Below are 20,520 nucleotides of genomic sequence, written 5' to 3' on the forward strand. Positions count from 1 at the left end.
GTGGCTTGAAGATCTCCCCACAGTTGCATACCAAGCAGTGAAATAGACAGTCTGGAAGTGAAACTAAAATAAATGGTCCCCGCTACAGTGTTAAATAAATGAGTAACGTCCACCAATCACAAAACACGGCAAGCGGTGTGACCTCTGTCCCCACGTCTCTGCGTGTCTGGTGACACCATCGCACAGGGTTAGCGTGGATGCTGTCACTAGTGCAGCAGAAATCAGGAAAGTACACTATGGAAAGCAACATGTAAGGAGACCAGGGTAAGCGTGCTTCATTGTTTCTCTCTTATGCAGACTCTTCATTGATTCTCTCTTACCAGTACTGCGCCATGTTTAATGAATGTAAACAGAGTTCAGCTTGTTAAACCAAACACGACTGGCATGGTTTCTTGACGTCCGTATGTTAACCTCAATGGTATTACGTAATTAAGCGGATCAAACCAAGTCTGGTGTTTTTTTTCAGCATGCCAAGATGGGTCAATTTCTGACTTGTTTGACACAGGTAGACAAACGTCAGTGAGATGTTGCCACTGCCACTAAAAGCAGATTGTTCCCAGGTTTAAACAGGTTTTTTTGTCCAGTGGGAAAGGGGCATGACATTCATGCTAATCTAGATCTTTTAAGTTGATGTCTGATTCAAACCTCAAATTATAACCTTTGCCCTGTTCCATAAATTCCTCAGGAAAATGTATAGCCATCAGTTCCTAAGGTTAAACTTAACAACATTTTTTTACACAGCAGGAACTTGATCTAAAGTAGGAGTCATCAACTCTGGTTCTGGTTCCATCATCCTACATTTTTTGATGCATTGTCATGATCTTGGCTCTGATGACGGGCTTAATTACTAACCCATCTAACTCTGCCTGTTCCCATCTCAATGATTTGCCTGAACTGTCTTTTGACTCCTGGATCTCTGAGCCTGCCTGTTCTGATTTGTTTGCCTGACCTGGCTTTTGACTCCTTGACCTCTGAGCCTGCCTGTTTTGATCTGTTTGCCTGATCCAGCTTCAGACTCCTGCATTTTCTCCGAAGTTGCAAAATCTGGGACACTCTGGGAGGCGTCATCTAGTTGGCAGCCCATCTGCTGGATCCTAACTTGTTCTCTGGGCACACACTGAACTGTAAAACCAGGTTAGTGGCTCACGCATTCATAATGATCCTCTGTCAGATAATTGTGGTCACTAACCTGTATTTCTCTCCGATAGATGTTCCTGCCTTAGACACCCTAGCCACTGCACCCGCTGTTTCTGCAGACCCGTTTGATTTTAATAAATGCCTTTTGAAGGTATCCCACTTTCTGTCTTGTCTGAACACCGGGTCCTCTGATCTGAGTCAGGACAGAATAATCTGGCCAAACATGGACCCATCGGCAGGCAGACAGTGGTATTCTGAATTCACCCTATGCATCTCTCAGCTAGAGTGAGGTTTATAGGAGGTTTCCAGTCACAGAGACCTAGTGGTGCCTTGAGGTAAGGAGAGAGAGAGAGCGATGCCACTGGCCCACAGATGGTGCAGGGGCAAGTACAGTACCTGTAAAGGTGGGCCAGTTGCGATATCCCTTATCGTATTTTGCATATTCCTTTCTGGCAGACCCAGTGACCACTTGGAAAGACAAGTTGGCAACCGAGGAAGAACGGTGACAGCAAGGAAAGACTGCTGACATCTGGGAAAGACCAGAGCTGTGGCAGCTTGGCAGGCCAAACACACTCTCCGTGAGGAGAAAACCCAAACAACCGCTATGGAAAGGTATATTACAAGATACCCCCGGGGCCGAGCGAGAGCGGGGGAGGATGATTGACCCACAGGACAGAACAACATTATGACCACCATCAACGGACAAACGACTACGGAACAGCCAAGCGATTTATCCCGGGTCTGTAGATGTGGGAAGAAATGCAAAAATGGGAAAGGGCTGAAGATACATCAGACAAAGATGAAGTGCTTAAAACCTGAAAGTCATGTGCAACGCACAGGGAAACCTGGTGAGGCGGAGGAGAGGCCGGGGCAGGACACAAACCACAGTCAGAATCTCCAGGCACATGACAAGGAGGGGAGCAGGAGCACAATCACTGATGTGACGGAGGCAGAAAGGCAACAGAGTGAGAGGGAAGTGACTCAGTATAACAGGCAGCTTGTGCAGATCACTTGTGAAGGAGACATCCAAAAACAACGTGTGAACTGGCCGACTGCAGCTGCAACAAAAAAATGAGAGATGTTTGATTGCGACGTGGACCAGATGCTGGAAGCAGCCACTGCAGGAGATGTCGGGAAGAAGCTCAAGGCCATGTCCTCTAGAATCTGGAGCATGGCTGCTGAGCGCTTCGGAAGGAAAGAGCTGAAAGGCAGAGCAAACACCCAGCTCAAAGAGAATAGACGCCTGAAGGAGATAGCAACCCTGAGAGGGGATTTGCAGAGGCTGAAGAAGGCCTTTCGCAAAGCAACATTAAATGAGAAACCAGCATTCACAGAACTCTGGAAGAATCTGAGGGAGCGCATTAAGATCTTGCGACAAGCTGAGTGTCACCGCAGGGACAGGAAGCGGCGGTTGAAAGAAAGTGCAGCTTTCACCAAGAATCCATTCCAATACCTGTCAAAACTCCTGGGTGACAAAAGATCAGGGGAGTTGAAAGCAACAAAGGAAGAGGTGGAGGAACATCTTCGTCAGGTCCATAGTGATCCCAGAAGGGAGGTCAGTTTGGATGAGATGGAAAAGCTCATCAAACCAGCCGAACCAACAATCCCCTTCAAGACAGAGGAACCAAGCTGGCAGGAAGTTAACAGCTTTCTAAAGAAAGCCAGAGGAAAATCGGCTCCAGGGCCAAATGGCATCTCATACAGTGTTTACAAGCATTGCAAAAGGCTCAGGAGATGATTCTGGAAGCTACTGACAGTGGCATGGAAGAAGAACTACCTTCCTGATGACTGGCTGATCGCAGAGGGGTGCTTCATCCCTAAGGAGGAGAACTCTTCAGGGATCAAGCAGTTTTGCACCATCTCACTGCTCAATGTGGAAGCTAAGATCTTCCTGGGGATCCTAGCAAAGAGGTTGACCACCTTTATGTTGGAGAACGGGTACATGGACACTGCGGTACAAAAAGGGGGCATTCCAGGGATATCTGGCTGCCTTGAACACACCAGCGTTATCTCCAAAATCATTGAGGACGCGAAGAAGAACCATGGCAACCTGGCAGTACTGTGGCTGGATCTGTCAAATGCTTATGGAACAATACCCCACAAGCTAGTGGAGCTGACGCTGAAGACCTACCATATCCCTAAGCAATTTCAGGCGCTTCTGCAGTACTACTTCGACGGATTCAACATGCGTTTCACCTGTAGGTAATTTACCACCAACTGGCAGAGACCGTTAGTGGGCATTGTCACAGGCTGCACGAATTCAGTGATCCTGTTTTCCGCAACGATGAACCTTCTCGTCAAATCAGCAGAGAAGTTGCGTCGAGGTGCAGTACTTGCAAGTGGAGTCCAGATGCTGCCCATTCGAGCATTTATGGACGATCTCCCATAACAGTGGTATCACTTCAAAATTGGAGAGAACACCATCCCAACTGTCCAGTGCCTGTGAAGTGCTTGGGGAAGTGGTACAGGGCGGACCTCAATGACAGGCAGAGTGTGAAGATGCTTAGCCAGGCAGAAACTCGGATGACATCTCTCGAGAAGAGTGGTCTCCCGGGCAAGTACAAAGCCTGGGGTTACCAACATGGGGTTCTCCCCAGACTGCTCTGGCCTCTCCTGGTCTACGAGGTACCTGTCTCCACTGTTGAGGGACTGGAGAAAAAGCTGAACACCTACCGGAGGAGATGGTTGGGCATCCCAAAAGCTTTTGCTCCATCGGCCTGTACAGCACAGGCAGCAAGCCACAGCTGCCAATAACATCAGTGGTGGAAGAGTACAAGGCGACAAAAACACGCCAGGCCATGATGCTGCGAGACAGTAAAGACGAGAGAGTACGTCAGGCAGACATCGTCATCTTGACAGGCCGAAAGTGGTCAGCCGGCAGAGCATTGAAGGAGGCCGAAGACAGACTGCATCACGCAGACATTGTCGGGTCGGTAGCCCAGGGAAGGCTGGGTTTAGGTTGCTTCACCAGAACAAGCTGGAGCAAAGCTGACCCAAAGGAGAGGCGAGGCTTGGTGCAGAAAGAGGTCAGAAGGGTGGAGGAGGAAAGCCGGCATGTCAAGGCTGTAGCCATGAACAAACAAGGCAGTTAGACTAGATGGGAGAGTGCGAGAGAGAGGGCTCTTACTTGGCAGGACATCTGGAGCATGGAAGGCCACCGCATCAAGTTCCTTTTATGCTCTGTTTATGACGTCCTACCTACTCCCTCAAACCTCCACACCTGGGGAATGGTCGAGAGCCCAAGCTGCAAGCTCTGCGGAAGGACGGCTAACCTTGAGCACGTCCTCTCTTCATGTCACTCAAGCTTAGCCAATGGCAAGTTCCGGTGGTGTCATGACCAGATCATTGCTCAATTGGCCGACGGCATCGAGCAGGCAAGGAAAAGGGCAAGACAGCTGTCCAAAGGGCCTTTTTCTTTACATTTTACCAGGGCAGGAGAAAGTGGAGTAGCAGGAGAGAGGAGCAAGGGGGTCCTGGCCACGGCAAATGACTGGGAGATACGGGCAGACCTAAAGAAGCAGCTCAAATTCCCTAAGGAGATAGCCCACACTAGCCTGAGACCAGACATTGTTCTGTGGTCTAAAGGTACAAAGCAGGTGGTGCTCATCGAGCTGACTATCCCCTGGGAAGAGAGGATGGAGGAGGCCTATGAGCGTAAGCTCAATCAATACCCAAGCCCTCATCCTAGAGAGCCAGCAAAATGGATGGAAGACCTGGCATCTCTCAGTGGAGGTGGGCTGCAGAGGCTTTGCTGGACTGTCACTTTGGAGAGCCCTTGGACTGCTGGGAATTGAAGGGCTGGCCAGGAAGCGGCTTGTAGCCAACACCACCAAGCGGGCGGAGGAGGCATCTCGCTGGATTTGGATGCAGCGCGAGGTGCGCTGGCAGAACCGAAGCTCTGAGTGAATGAAGAACTGGATACGGAGTTGGGTGGCGTTTGGTAGGGTTGGGTCCAGGACGCTGGATCTGCCGTTGAGCCCCTCTGAGGTGTCATTGGCTTAAATCAACGAAACACCAGTGAAGGGGGGTGCCCATTTGACAACCTTCTGAACCTATCCAACTCCGATTCCAGTCACAGAGACCTAGTGGTGCCTTGAGGGAAGGAGAGAGAGAGAGGGAGAGAGAGAGAGAGAGAGAGAGAGAGCGATGCCACTGGCCCACAGATGGTGCAGGGGCAAGTACCTGTAAAGGTGGCCCAGTTGCGATATCCCTTATCGTATTTTGCATACAGTATGAGCTTTTAAATACTCTGCATTTTCAGGCTTCTGTATCACCAGCTGCCAGAAACTGCGCCTGATTCACCCTGATTTTTTCTTTTTGTGTTATTCTGATCTGTCTGTTTTTTGTTTTTTTTTTACTGTTAATCACTCTCTTAAGTCAGGTCTGTGAAGGTAAGTTAACTCCAAAAACATACTGGATAATGCTCTTGTATGAGAGTTGCCTATGCTTTATTTAAATAAAAAAAGTTTTTTTTTAATTTTCTGTGATTTCAAAGGTCTGAAAGACTGGTCCATCCTGTTTCCATCTTATTGGTGTCATCCTGGTATCCTCCATTCCCATAAATTTATTTTCTTTTCTAAAAAATAATTTAAAAAAAAATATGCTCCTGCTAACATCCTGTTGACTCCTCAGTCCTTTCCCACCACAACTCATGACCATAGGACAGAAGGAAATTGCAAAAGGCATGGAGGCAATCAGTCTGTTTAACTAACTTCATCAGCAAGGAGAAGAGCTAATGCTGACCTAATATTAAGGAGAAGTTGCAGTCACAGGAATGGTGCTCAGGGCTCCTCCCTTTCTATTGGATCTTGCCTCTGTGGCTACAGCTTTTCTCCCCCACCTCAAAGTAGAAAGCCCCCATAGTGGAGAGACGTTGGCCTAAATTGTATGCCACACCTCCAGAGATGACTTAGCTCACGACCACAGCCTGCTTCTCCTCTTTAGCGTCGGGTTTCAGGAAGAGATTCTGCCTTATCCCCAGCAATGCTCCCCGGCTGCTCTGCACAACTTCTGCAGGGTTTGAACAAGTACTGCTTAAACAACTACCCATCTTATCTATGTTACCTACAGCTTCTAGGGCCCTCCAAATCCCTCCAGCCGCTTAGCCTGTTGCCCTGGATAAGATATCCGTTTTGGATATCTACTAGAACTCCCCTAGGAGTTCATGACACGGTTCTCTGTGGGTTCCTGCACCTTAGTCATTGGCCTTTAGAACTTTGAGCCTCCTTAGGAAAGCCTCTAAGGGTTAGCCTCTATGTTGCCCACAGACTTGTGGTTTTCTGCCAAAACTAAAGTAATTTGTTAGATGGATGATGGGAAAAAAAAAAGCTTTAGTGAGGTTGTAAAGATGCAACCTCACTAAAACCAAAGGCAGAGATCCCTGAATATAATTGATAACATTAAATCATTCAGTTGCAAATACTTTTTGCTCTTTATTTAGTTAATTATTAAATATATATTATGTACCTAAATTACTGACTTTTTACTGAAATGGCTGTATCTCGATATAATTTTTGCCTTTAAGCTGCAAAAATAAATCATATAAACATGTGGGAAATTTATTTGGTAGCAGGATTATTAGTGCGTAATTAGTTATACTAATAATTACAGACTATTTAAACAACATACTTTAACCATAGTTATTTACTTTTGACACCATCCTATACAATGACAATAAAGGTAATTTTAGGTAACCTTATGGGGTATCATGAAAACAATGTAAGGATGTGAAAATAATGTATTTAATCTATCTGAATAAGCATTTTTTTTAACTAGTCTAAGAGGCACTGAAGGCTCAATAGTTCTAAAATATTTCTACAGAAAGTTTTACAGAAAGCAAAAAAAGACAGAGTGTAACTTAAGGTTGTCTCTCTCTGTAATATTTAATCAACTGCATTGCTACGTATATTAATTGTTGTAGAAACAAAAGTCAGTGTAGCCAATAGGTGAGGATCTGATCAGGCCTATGGCTTCACTTCCCCACCATAGAGAGGCTTGGTTAAAAACTGAATAAAGCTGAGGAGTAAAATCCGTGGAGGATGTCTTAGTTGGACTCAATAATGTTTGTTTTTAAATGCATTGTTTTAAGGTGTGTGTAAAAATTGTTGTGTATCATCAAAAGGTTTAATGTATTATTTACTCATTTAGGTGGAACTTAAATATTACTTAGATTTATTAAAAATGGTGAAATACTTCATGACTGTATTTTTCTCAGTTATGACATTTCCAAACGAATTCTAAGGCAAGAAGCAGTTAAACAAAACTCTTTGAACACTAATTACTGTATGATTCTGGCCTGAATGATCAAAGGTTTTTACATTCTGCTCCAATCCTCACTGCCCAAGCTGTGTGCTTTGTTTCCACCTGTGCCAACCATGCCCACTCTGATGCAATGCAACTAAGCTCAACATGTCTCCTGGCTTTAAGAATTTACCAGCTATCTGGCCAGTGCCACGTTTCTGAAAGTCTTCATGTGATATTATTATTGTGTTTTGTTTTTTTTCCTTGTCTGCCTAATCAGTTGTTGTTCTGTTCCTCTTTTACTCTATCTCGCCTTGTCCTTACAGATTTTATTCTCGCTGGCCTGCTGATGTTCTGGACCTCAACACAGGTTCTGACACTGACTACTCTCCTGAAGTCTCTCAGTCTTTTGAATCTGGTTGCCTGAATTGGTGATGAGAGTTTGAAGCCCCAGTAACCAACACAACTTGCCAAAACTTAACACCATGCACAACATATTTGATACAGTTTTGAATGGTAAGATCGGCTTGATTGCTATGAAAACTACTTTTAAATGGGTATACTAATATCCACATCAATCCATGGTTGAGGTAGTTTATTCCACAATAATAACATTCATAGTGATAATAGAAAGAAATTATTTAAAAATCTAATCTCTGACTTGTATAATCTTTATTTGGTAAACAGCCCTTCTGATGCATAGCAGCCATTAAAGCCTCTCTGATCTAAATATTGTGCAATACCTCAAACTATAATGTTGTACTTTGGGCATTTCTTTATTAAAAATGTCAATGAGAATGTTGGAAGGGTATGTGCTTTTGTAACTGGGCCCATGGTTATGTTGCTTTAAATTGTAAAATAGGTAGATGGTTGTAAACTTGGTTCAAAAGAAAAAATTAAATGGTGCTTAGCTTCAGTCTTCTCCTTTTCTGCCTTACTACCTTTCCAGCTTTGGAGAAGACCAGCTCACATGATACCAATGTTGGTATTCTTGTTATTTGATGTTAATTTTGATACACAGTACTACAGTATGTGTAGCCCAATATTTAAGTCGCCCTGTTTTCAGTGGGTCTACATTTGTATCTTCGCCATGGCATCTGCTATCATGCTGTTTTTTTTTTTGTCTTTTTTTTTTTAATTGTCCTTGAAATAATTCTGAAGATGTTCAGATAATTGAAATGACACAAACCAACTCTGCTGTCAAGTAGTTCCCACAGCTTTCCCCTTTCTCCTGATTGCATTCGTTCTGTGGTACTGACCAATAAAGATGTTCATATTTAAGGAGAAGCATAAATAAATAAGGCCTAGTCCTAATACCTGCCCTCCTGCTTTTCTGTACTTCAACTGTGCATTCCAAATGAGGGTTCCCTTTACGGGTGGGCGAGTTTCCCACCACGATGTAGCCCTTGGTTTTGTTTTTTTTTCCTCTTTTTTTTTGTATAACTGGTTCAATAAACAAACTGCTTTGGAGTTATTCTAAAGTGACTAATGACATTCTCTAAAAGCAATTTTTGAAAACTGAATCTTTTCACAACCACCCAATTATTCTAGGCTTGTTTTTCATGTAATTGTTTTAGACTTGCCACAGTCTCTGATCAAAGCAAATTGCCAACTGCATTGCTGGTGTTCAGGTGCAGACAGTATATTTCTGACTTTTAAATTTACAATACAATAAATAAATCAACAACTCTCATTGGCACTATTAATCATATGTAAGGTAGTCCCTTGTGTTGATATCTACAGGGGTTATACACAAGCAACTAATGTATTTGAATCACAACAATTTTATGCTTTTTTATGTTTCCGAATTTTTCTACTTATCTCCCTTTGAAAACAAGACATTTTATATTAATTACTATAGTATATACACCATAGTATTATACCAGTTTACTTTCAGCCCTATTAATGAAAACTTTTTGAAAAATAAATTAAACTATATTAATCAATCAATCTTGTAGTCATATCTGATGGCACACCACTGAGTTCTTTGTGTTATAGGGGAATGTGCTCCTTTTTCCTTAAAAAAAAAAAAAAAATAGAAAGCAGCTTAAGACAAGCCAAATAAAAAGTAACTTGATTAGGGAAAAGGGGACTCTGTAAGACGGAAGAAAGTCTAAGCTCTTTTACCGGTGCTTCTTTGCATATAAATGAGAGATTAGACTGTAACTATATCTTAGTGCCTATTAGAATACATATGCCTAATTACAATATATTCATAAAGTCAGAGTGTAATTTCCACAAAGGAGATTACAAACGAAGCACAAGGTCAGAAAAAGCCCCTTCTGTTCTCTCCTATCATTAGGATGATGATGCTGATGCTGCAGAGAACATGAGTCACGCTCATTGGTTCTCCTCAGAGATTATAGTTTTTAAGACTGAATGCAAAACCAGTAATGAAAGCCTGATGAGTAAGTACTCATCTGTTTTGTGTTAATAAAGTAAATGAAAATATGCAAGTAAAGAGATAGTTCATTTGAACTTTGGATTTTTTTTCTGCCATGGCCATAGGGCTGTGTGCAGGTCTTTTTTAGCTTAAGCATGTGTGCCTTGCCTCCTATCATGCAGCGTGTAACAGACAGGTGTGTCCTCACAGCTGAAGCTTGTCTGGGTCCAATCAGGAGGAGCTATAAAGAGGTGCAATACTCTAAAGCAGATGCCAAATTGGCATTTCTCAAATTAAGCAGGGCCCTGCCCACACTAATCTTGTCCAGTTAATTTAAACTCCAGCCCCCATAAGAGAAGCAGAACTGCAGTACTCACTAATTCAAAACAGATAAAGAGTACTGAGAGGAGAGTCGGGGTCTCGTTTATAAAACGTTTGCATGTATTCCACACCTGTATGCATGCTAAACATTCAAAAATACATAACACATTTTATAATAAAACCATGTCCATGCACAAATCAAGCTGTTTTCATTTTTAGGTCACAGTTTTGCCCCACCTCATGTTCAGCCCACTGCATGCTGGCATTCAACCATAAAAGGCCCATGAAAAGCGTTGTATGAATGTAAGCATGAAAAAAATGAGCCAGGTAATGTCCAGGTTGGTGGATGTTGTGTGGACCCAAATGAAGAGAAGAAGAGGTAGGAATGATTACTTAAATTTTAATAAAGAAGGAAAAGTACAGAAACCAAAGTCCAGAAGCGATCAACAAACAACTTAATAACCTAAAAACTAGGAGACACTAGGGAGGAATAAATAATAATAGGAATAAACCTAAACAATGACAAGGATCCAGTAATGAGTAACTGAACAGGAGGTGTATATATGGACGACAGGACAATGAGATGAATAATTAGCTATTAGGGAGTAGGTGTAGATGGAATTAACTAGAAGGAACTAAGGGGAATGGAAAGGACAGTAGGGGGCACCAAAATTAAAAATATAAAAAATTATGTAAATCTACGTTGAGCACAGAATAAAAAAGCATATTTAAGAACCCAAAAAGTAAAAATTTAAGAGCAACAGAAGGTCAAGAAAGTAAGATCATAACAGGTAATCAACGCTAATTATTGGTTAAATTTGCAACCACAGTCATGTAAGCAATAAAAACTCAGGTTAACCACAGTGTTGCTGTGTAAAATGGAAAATCAGATACATATATTTGGCAGCCACAGTGTATAAGTACAGTTAATGAAACCTTCAGAGTCTGATATGGACTAATCATATTAACAAGGACATCCAGGCAGTGCTGTGCCTTGCACTGATAGTAATATCCTAGATTTATGCATACATTAAGGTATATTCAAAAGTTGCGATGCCCCTTTCCAGATTTGAAATGAAAAATCTACCTACAGGTATCAATAAAGTTTACTTGATCCTTCAATTTATATTATTGTTTTCTTTCCAAAGGGGTTACAGGCAAAGAATCAATTTGTTTATTAGGTTAACACAAATTTGCACTGGTAAGAGCTGACCAGAACTACAGAGTGGTTAACACCTGTAATTAATTAATAAAACAAAAAATAAAACAAAAAAAATAAACATCTGAAGAAACAACAAACCAATCAATGAGGTTTAATATGGATAACAACGGTGGTGTAAAGGCTCAATTTATTTAGATGTTTACTAATCATTCATGAATTATTTCAAATCTTTAATAGGCTGACGGTGGCATGAAGCCTTATCCATGTTTTGCTGATATCAAACCTGCAGATATTTATACCAATACGGCATTTTACATTTTATTTTAGTTTTTTTATTTGTGTTTTTTCAGAACCATACACCCAGCTACCCTTTCCTTTTTTCTACTACTTTACAGTTATGTGGACTGACCTCTTGTCATGATTTTTCTAAAGATCAGACCCAAATGCTGAAGACCAAACAGGGAGATCAGGAGAAAAGTGTCTGACTGCCAATCCGATTTCCTGCGGTACTTGAACGGGTCGTAGTGGAGATGAATCCCTTTCTCAGTGTGAAGCTCAAACGATCTCTTGGGGAAAGTGGGTCCAAACCTCCTGTTTGTAACCAACTCAGTTGAACTCAGTTTGACTCAGCAAAACTCAGCTTGGCTAGAGTACCCAAAACTGGCAAACACTCTGGCATCAACATAGTGTCAGTCAGCAGCTTAAGAACACTCCTTTAATAAGGAAATCATCAGCAGGTGTGTGAGGAGGCGGACCAGAACCAGAAGCCAGAAGCCTCCTGGTGGAGGAAGGGAGACAAACACAGAACACAAACACACAGACAAGAGTCCTGACACCTCTTCCTGTTCAACACTTAATAAACAGGGATGGTGTGCTTTTGGCAAGTCTGAGATCAATGCTCTTTGTAGTCTGATCAGATAATACACAGTCACATTCATGGGTCAGGAAACATTGTTAATCCCAGGAAATGTGCAGCCTCCTAATTCCACCATTTCCAATTTTGCGCAGTTAAATCATCCATCACTCACAATTACGCATGAGTGGTTCGGTCTTATTAAATATTTACAGCAATTCATGTCATTTCCACACACTTTCTTACATTTATATATTGATCTGTGGTACTGTATATATCACACTGATGAGCCGTGGGACTAGGAATGTGATAGTAAGGAAATATTAAAATTTGTGTGGAATTAGATTTTGAATTTAAGTTGGCTTTGTTATATTTGCAACAGGACCTGACAGTGCCAGCAGATATCACATTGTGGTTTCAGACTTAATAAAGTTGATCCATGATTAAAATTATATATGGAGTCAAATTAAATGTCTAAGAGAATTTATGATGCAGTTTTGCTTCATTTCCCACTTCAGTAACCATCTGTGTCGCCAGTTTCCCGTCTTTCCAAAATGTGTGTACCTCTACAGAGGGGTCAGAGTTTATATTACAGACTGCACACTTTCATCGCAAGTTTGTTTTTTATAAATCACAACCTTTGGGTGGAGGTCTGCATATGCAATCTTCAGGCAGTGTTTAGTGGGTATACAAGCTTTATAAATGAGACGCCTAACGTTATTTTCTGGATTTTAATGTCTTTAAAGTCAAAAGCAGAAAGTGTAAGTTGTATATGTATTACTATTCTCCAGGATTATTCTGTTTTTTCTGTTTATATTTATTAGCAGGATTATCATTTATGAGCTGGCAAGTAGTAAGGGATGAATAAAAACCCTGAAATAGTTAATTGAAACTCTCGTGAACCAGAGACTGAAAATTCCTTAGACTGCAAGGATTCTTAGATGGTTTGTAACCTCTCTATAAGATTATTTTGTGATTCATGAGTATTACATATGGACGGGTTGAAAGTAATGCATTCTGTGACCTTAAATGTAGAGTAACAAAAATATATTATAATTAATTCTGTTTTATTTCACAAGTCTAATTAATAAGAAACATTTCTCCATACTGTGCCAAAAAAATCTTATACAGTATAACCAGTTGTGGAGTCAAAGCTGGTTTTCTGACACCAAGGCCTTTCCAAGTCCACATTTAAAAAATTGGAATATTGAGAGCTTGTCTTCTCCCTTTTACAACTTCTTTGAACTAACAAGTGCTTTTTATGCAAAGACTTCAAATTATGTAAATATTGACCTCATCTAGATCTAATTTCCAAGGTTGCTTGGATTAAAACTCACAATACAGGAGACTTAAAGCCAGCTTTGCAAGGGGATACTTTCTTAATCCAAGTTGACCCAATTTTTTTCTTTAGTGCAAAATTTACGAAATGTTTTGGTTTTCTGTGTGCGACAGAAAATCAAGTCAATTCATTGTTTGCTTTTAAAACGATGACCATCAAAGCTGCAATGGAGAGACAAAAAGATCAAATTTGAACCAAGTTTCTTTTTTTGTGTGTTTTCACATTCATTACAGTGAAAAATTAAACAAGTACCAAAAGAGCAAAAAGTACAATCTCATTCAAATAAAAGATTTTTAGGGCAGCTCTAAAACTGACTCTTTAATATAAAAAAGTACTGTTTAAATGTATGCTATATTGCCCAAAGTCTTGTCTCACCCATACAAATGATTGGAATCAGGTGTATTCAGCTCCATGTCAACAGGTGGATAAAATCAAGCACCTACTGTGGGCATGAAGAATGTTTCCACAAACATTTGCTAAATAATGGCTCCAAAGGAGCTCAGTGAATTGCAGCATAAAAATGATAAGATGCCATTTGTGTGACAAATCCAGCTGTGAAATTTCCTCACTCCTCTTTGTCTTGTGATACAGAGGGGAACGCAACTCAGGTGAAAGCTAAGTGTTAGGAACAGACAGTAATCTTTTTGTGCTGAATTTTTGGAAGCTGTAGACCACTTCCTTATTGCTTCAAACAGCTTTTTTAAGTTTGGAATCTGCATAAACCAAGAATCTGCAGACTTTCTGACTGTTTCTCAGTCAAAGCTCCTCGAGACGCTGCTTCTTTTAAAATCTACATTATCTAACAATGCTAAAAAAAAACACTCTTCTTAAGTTTATTTTGTTAAAAAAATCACACTTAGACATACATTGGGAGTATGTGTGTAAAACAGTTAAATATATTATATATATAGTCGCCTACACACCTTGCCAAAAAGACACAGAATACTTTTAAGTGCATTGGTTCAGTGCTCTTTATCTGTTCAGCATGCACCTTTGCGTCACTTTTTTTTAAGGAACTGTCATATGGAAAATCACAAAACGTTCCTTTCAGAGCAAGTAAATGTCTCAAAGCTCTTATGTCTGGTAATGCTAAGTTTCAGTCTTGTCATTTGAATTTTAATGGATCTCACTTATCTGTGTCCTGTCTTTCAGGTGTTCAAAAGTCCTTGGATTAAAGAAAATTAAATCATCTCCAAAGCCTCCCCAATTACAGCTAATTCTATTTTAATTCTACCAAAAGGTGACTTGACAGCCAGCATTTGAAATGTCGGATAGTTGGAAAAAAGACTTTCAATTATGAAGATAGTATGAAAAGGGCAATCTTTCATGAAACTGGTAAGTTTAAAGGAAGAGAAGGAACCCAAATAAAAATGTTGATCTTTTGACTCAACATAGTTCATTACATTTTTCAATCTGCTTTTTTTCATCTGTAAATGCTGCATGAGGTACATTTAGTTATTTGAACTTTATATTATCCTTTCCTAATCTGTATATTGCATATGAAGTACAGTAATATTTATCACGTTAGTGTTAATATTTCCAAGAATGCTATATTGTCGCATCAATTCTTCTTAAGAAAAGCATAAAAATAAATCTATAGGTAATATTGATAACTGGGTTAAGAAAAACTTTGGTCTACAATATGACTAAAGTATAAAATATGTATACTGTTTATATCCCTGACCTATGTACTTAGGAATATCAACCATTTACATTATATCATTTTATTGGATTGACTATCCTGAAACTGTACTGCAAACTTTTATTTTCTTTAAACAATTTGCTATAAAACCTTTTGACTAAAAGTGTTTTATATAAATTAATTAAGATATGCATTCCTGTCACTTCCAATCTTTGATTAAAGTACGGTTTCGAAAATCAAAATTTAAATGCCAGTATACAGTAATACATTTCAGAATTAAATATAATTTTTTATTGGTTCAATTAAATATTATAGTCTTAAAAGTTATGTTTTTATCAGCTGTAAACAGAAAATTATCATAATTAACAGAAATAAATCTTGAAAATTCCAGTCTTTGTCTAGTTAATATATCACGTTTCTCTTTCTGAATTGAGTTACTAACATAAATGGACTTTTACTATCGAATAGGTCTGTCTACCTTGAAGTGTACAGGGAAAATATTTAACTTGTTTAATTTTCTTAATCGAACAGGCTGTGTCCAAATGTCTGCCCCTACCCCTAAATCCCTCAATCACTATATAGAGCAGGGTCTATATACTGGACTTTAAAGGGCACTTAGTTAGCTGACAGTTTGGACAAATGATCACTACTTTTTGATCCCTGTTGGACACGCAACTCTGCCTCCCCGCACTGTGCCTGCACCAGTTCGGGGAGGCAGAGAAATTTGTCACCACTACAACAAACCCATGATGCTTTGCAAGGAGAGCTCTCACAACGCATCATCATCTGCTTGGCTAGTGACCATGGATAATCACAAATTTTCAAGGTGCATTCTGGGAAATGTCGAGTTCACTACTTTTTCATCCACGACACGTTTGGACACTTATATAAAATAGCGTAGCTACTATATAGTGCCCTATATAGTGATTAGGGCAGTCGTTCAGACAGCCACGGTGCGCAAGACTTACCTCCATCTAGTGAACCCTTTATGGAGAGGACATATCAAACTCCAGAACCCTTATGAAATTAGCTAAAATAAACAACAAAACACATGGAACATTTCTCTAAATGCAGAGATGAAAGACACCTATGCTTTCAAGCTTTTATTACTTTTGTAAATAAAAACAGCAGTTGATATGTTACTTCAAAGCTCATCCATTTTAGTCTAACAAACAAACTGGTGGTCTTGACCAGGACAATAGAGCCAACCTAATCACCCTTGGCAATCAGCTAAAATCAATTATGAAACACATGAGAAAATGGAGCTGAAAGAACTTTATGGTTACAGTCAGTATGACTTTTTAAAAGAAAAATAGCCACTAAAAGCTGTTGCAAGGGATCTCATCCTGTGTATAGATAAAAAAAAGAATAGCTGGTTTTACAGGGAGAATGCACTGCCCTGTTTCTAACATAAAGCTGAAATAAAGTTTACTGTGATATTGACCTATCTTACCTGTCCAGCAGAAAGCCTGCAACCATTGTGTCCGTTATGAAGCCCCGTTCTCTCATAAAATGTCTCCAACTGGTAAGAGGTGTGCCGATGTTGTTACCTCCTGGTTATTTCTTATTTTTCTTTTTTTTTTTTTTTGTTTCTCTTGACTCTCTTTGGGCAAAACAGAAAGTGGAGGCTAGAATGAATTGCGGTTGTTTTCAGATGTTTTAAACCCCTCCACTATGAAAAAGCTATAATTTTTATACTGTTGTTAGGCCTTTGTAAGATATGTATCTATTAAAGCAATGCTTAATTTTTGCAATTAAAAAGCCAAATTTGTTACACACTGTCCCTTTAAGCAAGAAAAAACAGAAACATCAACCCCACCAGTATTGCTTTCACATTACTGTGAAGTAGCACTTTGAGAGTGAGGTCTTAGTCATTACTAGGTACCAAAGAGAAGGCAATAACAGGTGAGAAACAAACTGCTCCACAACCTATTTCAACACACTGTGTTTAAGGACAGTGCTCTTGACAAGAATCCTTTTAAGATTGCCATGTGAACATGGATGGGTCCAATGCCAGCACCTGGGTGTCTGCTGTGTGTCCAGATTCACTGCAGACTGCAGAGGTTAATCAACAATCCCACTGCTTTCTGTCTTTCATCTCATCCTTCTGTTGAGAGCTCAGGGCTCATCTGGAGGGAATATTGGCAGAGTGTTTGTTCCTTGATTGGCTTGCAGGAGCAATCCATACAGATGTGTCTGCTGTGTCCATGTGGATCAAATCTTGAGAATGACCAAGACGGACTGAAGCCATCAGATCATTCTCTAAATGGCCTTCTGGTCCAGGGGATTGCTGTCTCACAAGCAGTGTGCTCATTGATCCTCCATAAGGTGTTAACTCTTGATGAAACTATCAGGGCATTCTGTCAATGCTTTTACCAGATTTCTAATAAACTGTTTTATTTTCAATAGAAGTTAGAATATATCCATCTATCCGTCCATCCATCTGTCTGTCAGTCCCTCTGTCCATCCATCCGTCTTTCTGTCTGTCTGTCCATCCATCCCCCCATCTGTCTGTCCATCCATCCATCCTTCCGTCCGTCCGTCCGTCTGTCAGTCTGTCTATATGATAGATTAAGGACAGTTGCGGAGAATATAACTACTGTACCCAAGCAAAAATAGTTGCTGAGATTAGAATGTGTCATTTACTGAAGCTTAAACGCTTTTCAGAATTCAAAATTGATTCTAAATTATTTATTGTGTATGCTCCTTGGATCAGGGCTCTATTATCTATTTAGGAAGTCTATTTACGTTGCCTGAGTTGACATGTGTTTTACATTTATATCCGCGAGATGTTGCACTGGAATATAAAATGTTCTTCTCGATTTGCCATTTAATTTAAAAACGGTCCTGAGAGTTCTTGGCATCTCTGTGGAATCTTGTTTACATCATTTCTTGATCTAAAATAGGATCGTTTAAGGCTTCTAAAGGAACCCTCTGTATTCAGCTTTGACCTATTTTTCACTGTGACCTCTATGTATGTAATAACTCAAATGACTCAGATTTGTGGTATGAGGTCAGAGTTATAGTAGCTGGCCAAGCTACAATTTCTCTTTCATCTGTCATAGTTATTGCTGTTGCTATGGCATGACAGGTCATGTTCCCTCATCATCCTCTCCACTGACCTTCATGTTTCATTTAGTGAACCAGTTCTTTCTCTGGGTTTATAAATATAATATATTGTCTTGCTGTTTATTTAACATAGACATTCTAAGGTTAAAGTCTTGAACAAGATCCATAAGCCCCAGCTATTTGTAGACATTTATAAAGGTCATAAGAGAATAAGGTGAACAAAATGGCTGAAAATTTACATCCCTCAAGAAATGAAACTCCAGAACACATCCACAGAGACTACAATATCTTAAAAAAATGGATAACTTCTTTTTTTTGTATGTCTCTTAAAAATGAATGAAAACAAAAATCAGACACATAAAACTATTTAATGTTACATTTTGCCCATTGCATGGTAGCAAAGGGTTGAAGTATGCAAGAAGTTAAATATATTAGGTTTAACGGCTTCGTGGCTCTTTAACTCTTGCCAGCATTTGGGTCGCCTCTGTGCAAAGCCCTATTCTTCCAAATCCTTTCTCTTTCTGGTTTTAGATGTTGGCTTCTGACTTCTTACTTCAGAGCCAAACATAAATGCCTGCTGGTTCAATCCATTAAGGCTCATCTGTTGTAAACTCCCATGCATTTATCAGATAAAATCAAACATATACATGTCTAATATACATAATATTATTATTATTAACCAAACTGAGTTTTTTAAAATATGTACTTGATGCCATTTTTTTATTATTATTGTATTTTTTATTTTACTACTGTGCCTTTTTGAGGAGTTGACTCACAGACCCAGTGAATGATACCTGCAGAATATTTGCTGTGTTCCACCCTGGCTTCCCTGTCTGAAACATATTCTCCAAGCAGTAGACACAGCAAATGGGATTGGGAACCATTTTTTTCTTGGTTATGGTATGACACTAATTTCCTTCCCCTCTCACTTCCAAAGCAATTAGCTTTGAAGCTCCTCAGAAACTATTCTTGCACAAATTGATAGCTAGCATGGCAAGTCAGAACTTAAGCTGGTCCGCTGGGCAACTGATGATAAAAATATGAAATGAGGTTAGAGTGGGAAACAGAAGCATAAAAGACTAAAGAAAGCTAATCAATTTGGAGATATTACTGTCGAATTTGGTGTTGGATTGTATGTAGGCATGCCCTAGTATGAATTTCTGACAGTGTGATAACATTAAGCAAAAACTTACTGTTTCACACAATATTATAAATACAGCTGTACTGCTGAAATTTCTAAATTAAATAAATTAAAAGAGAACAATTAAATGCTTGCTGAGTTATTGGGTATTTTTAGCATAATCTCTATCATCACAGTAAACTTTAAATGGTGGTGAAAGTGGTTTTTGGATCACAGATGTCATGCCGATATTTCTCTTACTCCCCTATATGATTTTTGGCACCTATATAAACCTTTAAATGCACTAAGAACCAACAGAAATTACAAATATGAACAAGTAAACACAAAGTGCACAGCTACAGCTACAAAGTTATTAAAGCCTTTCACTTAAAACTAATTAAATACCCAGTCTATTTCCAAAGTGCATCAGACAAGTTGTGACCAACACAATCACCAAGCTGTCTATCTCTGTGAAACAGTGGTATTTGATTCAATAATGCCTAATGTTAAAGGTATTTTCTTCATTTCAAAACGGCATTTTTACCTTAAAATGAGCAAATAGCGCTGAGCCATGCTGTCGGAGATGCACTATCAGGTTAGCTTCTTCTCCACCATCTTGTGGTAGCCTAAGTATTCCTTTAATGTTTCATTATAGCGTTAACCTGTTTGAAAGGGTCAAATAAATGGTAAAAGTTCAGGGCACTCCCCTCCTTTAATTATCAGGCAACTCGTAGAGTTAGATGCTAAACAGTGTTGTGGGTGTTGGAGAACTATTATGCTGCAGCTGCTCACAACTGAGTACTCTCTCTGTTGAGATAAAAAAAAAACAAAAAAAAACACTTATACCACAAAAAGGATGTGAAAGAAAAAGGTTTTGAAACTGATTATTTCATAGTGGTGTAAACAATGAAAGCCATAACTGGCCCATGTCGATTGTATGCAATAATTTAATCTAAGACACTTGACATGCGAGTGGCATATATTTATTTTTTAAGAATACAAAAAAATGAAGAGCTCTGAGGCACGTCTAATCAGACAAAAAAAATTAGCCTCATGTTCTTGGGATGGTGTTCGTACTAAAAGTTGTTGGTAGTGGGATATTTCATAAATGATGGGACAAAAAATAGAATCTGTGGTTGAGCCTAAAAACATGGCACTACATTGGTGAGACACCTTTACTTATAACAAATACATCCACAAATTTGTAATAAAAATTTTGGTATTTCTTTTTTATAAAAGCAAACGCGCTGTGAG

The 20,520-nt window shown here is 39.6% G+C and overlaps 1 pseudogene; it reads left to right on the forward strand.

Annotated features, from left to right (window-relative positions):
• The first annotated feature begins 2,295 nt into the window (after window positions 1-2,295).
• LOC107082516 lies at window positions 2,296-5,046 on the forward strand (annotated as a pseudogene).
• Window positions 5,047-20,520: the final 15,474 nt, after the last annotated feature.

This window comes from Cyprinodon variegatus, unplaced genomic scaffold (assembly GCF_000732505.1).
Source record: "Cyprinodon variegatus isolate N-32 unplaced genomic scaffold, C_variegatus-1.0 Scaffold55, whole genome shotgun sequence".
Taxonomy (NCBI): Eukaryota; Metazoa; Chordata; class Actinopteri; order Cyprinodontiformes; family Cyprinodontidae; genus Cyprinodon; species Cyprinodon variegatus.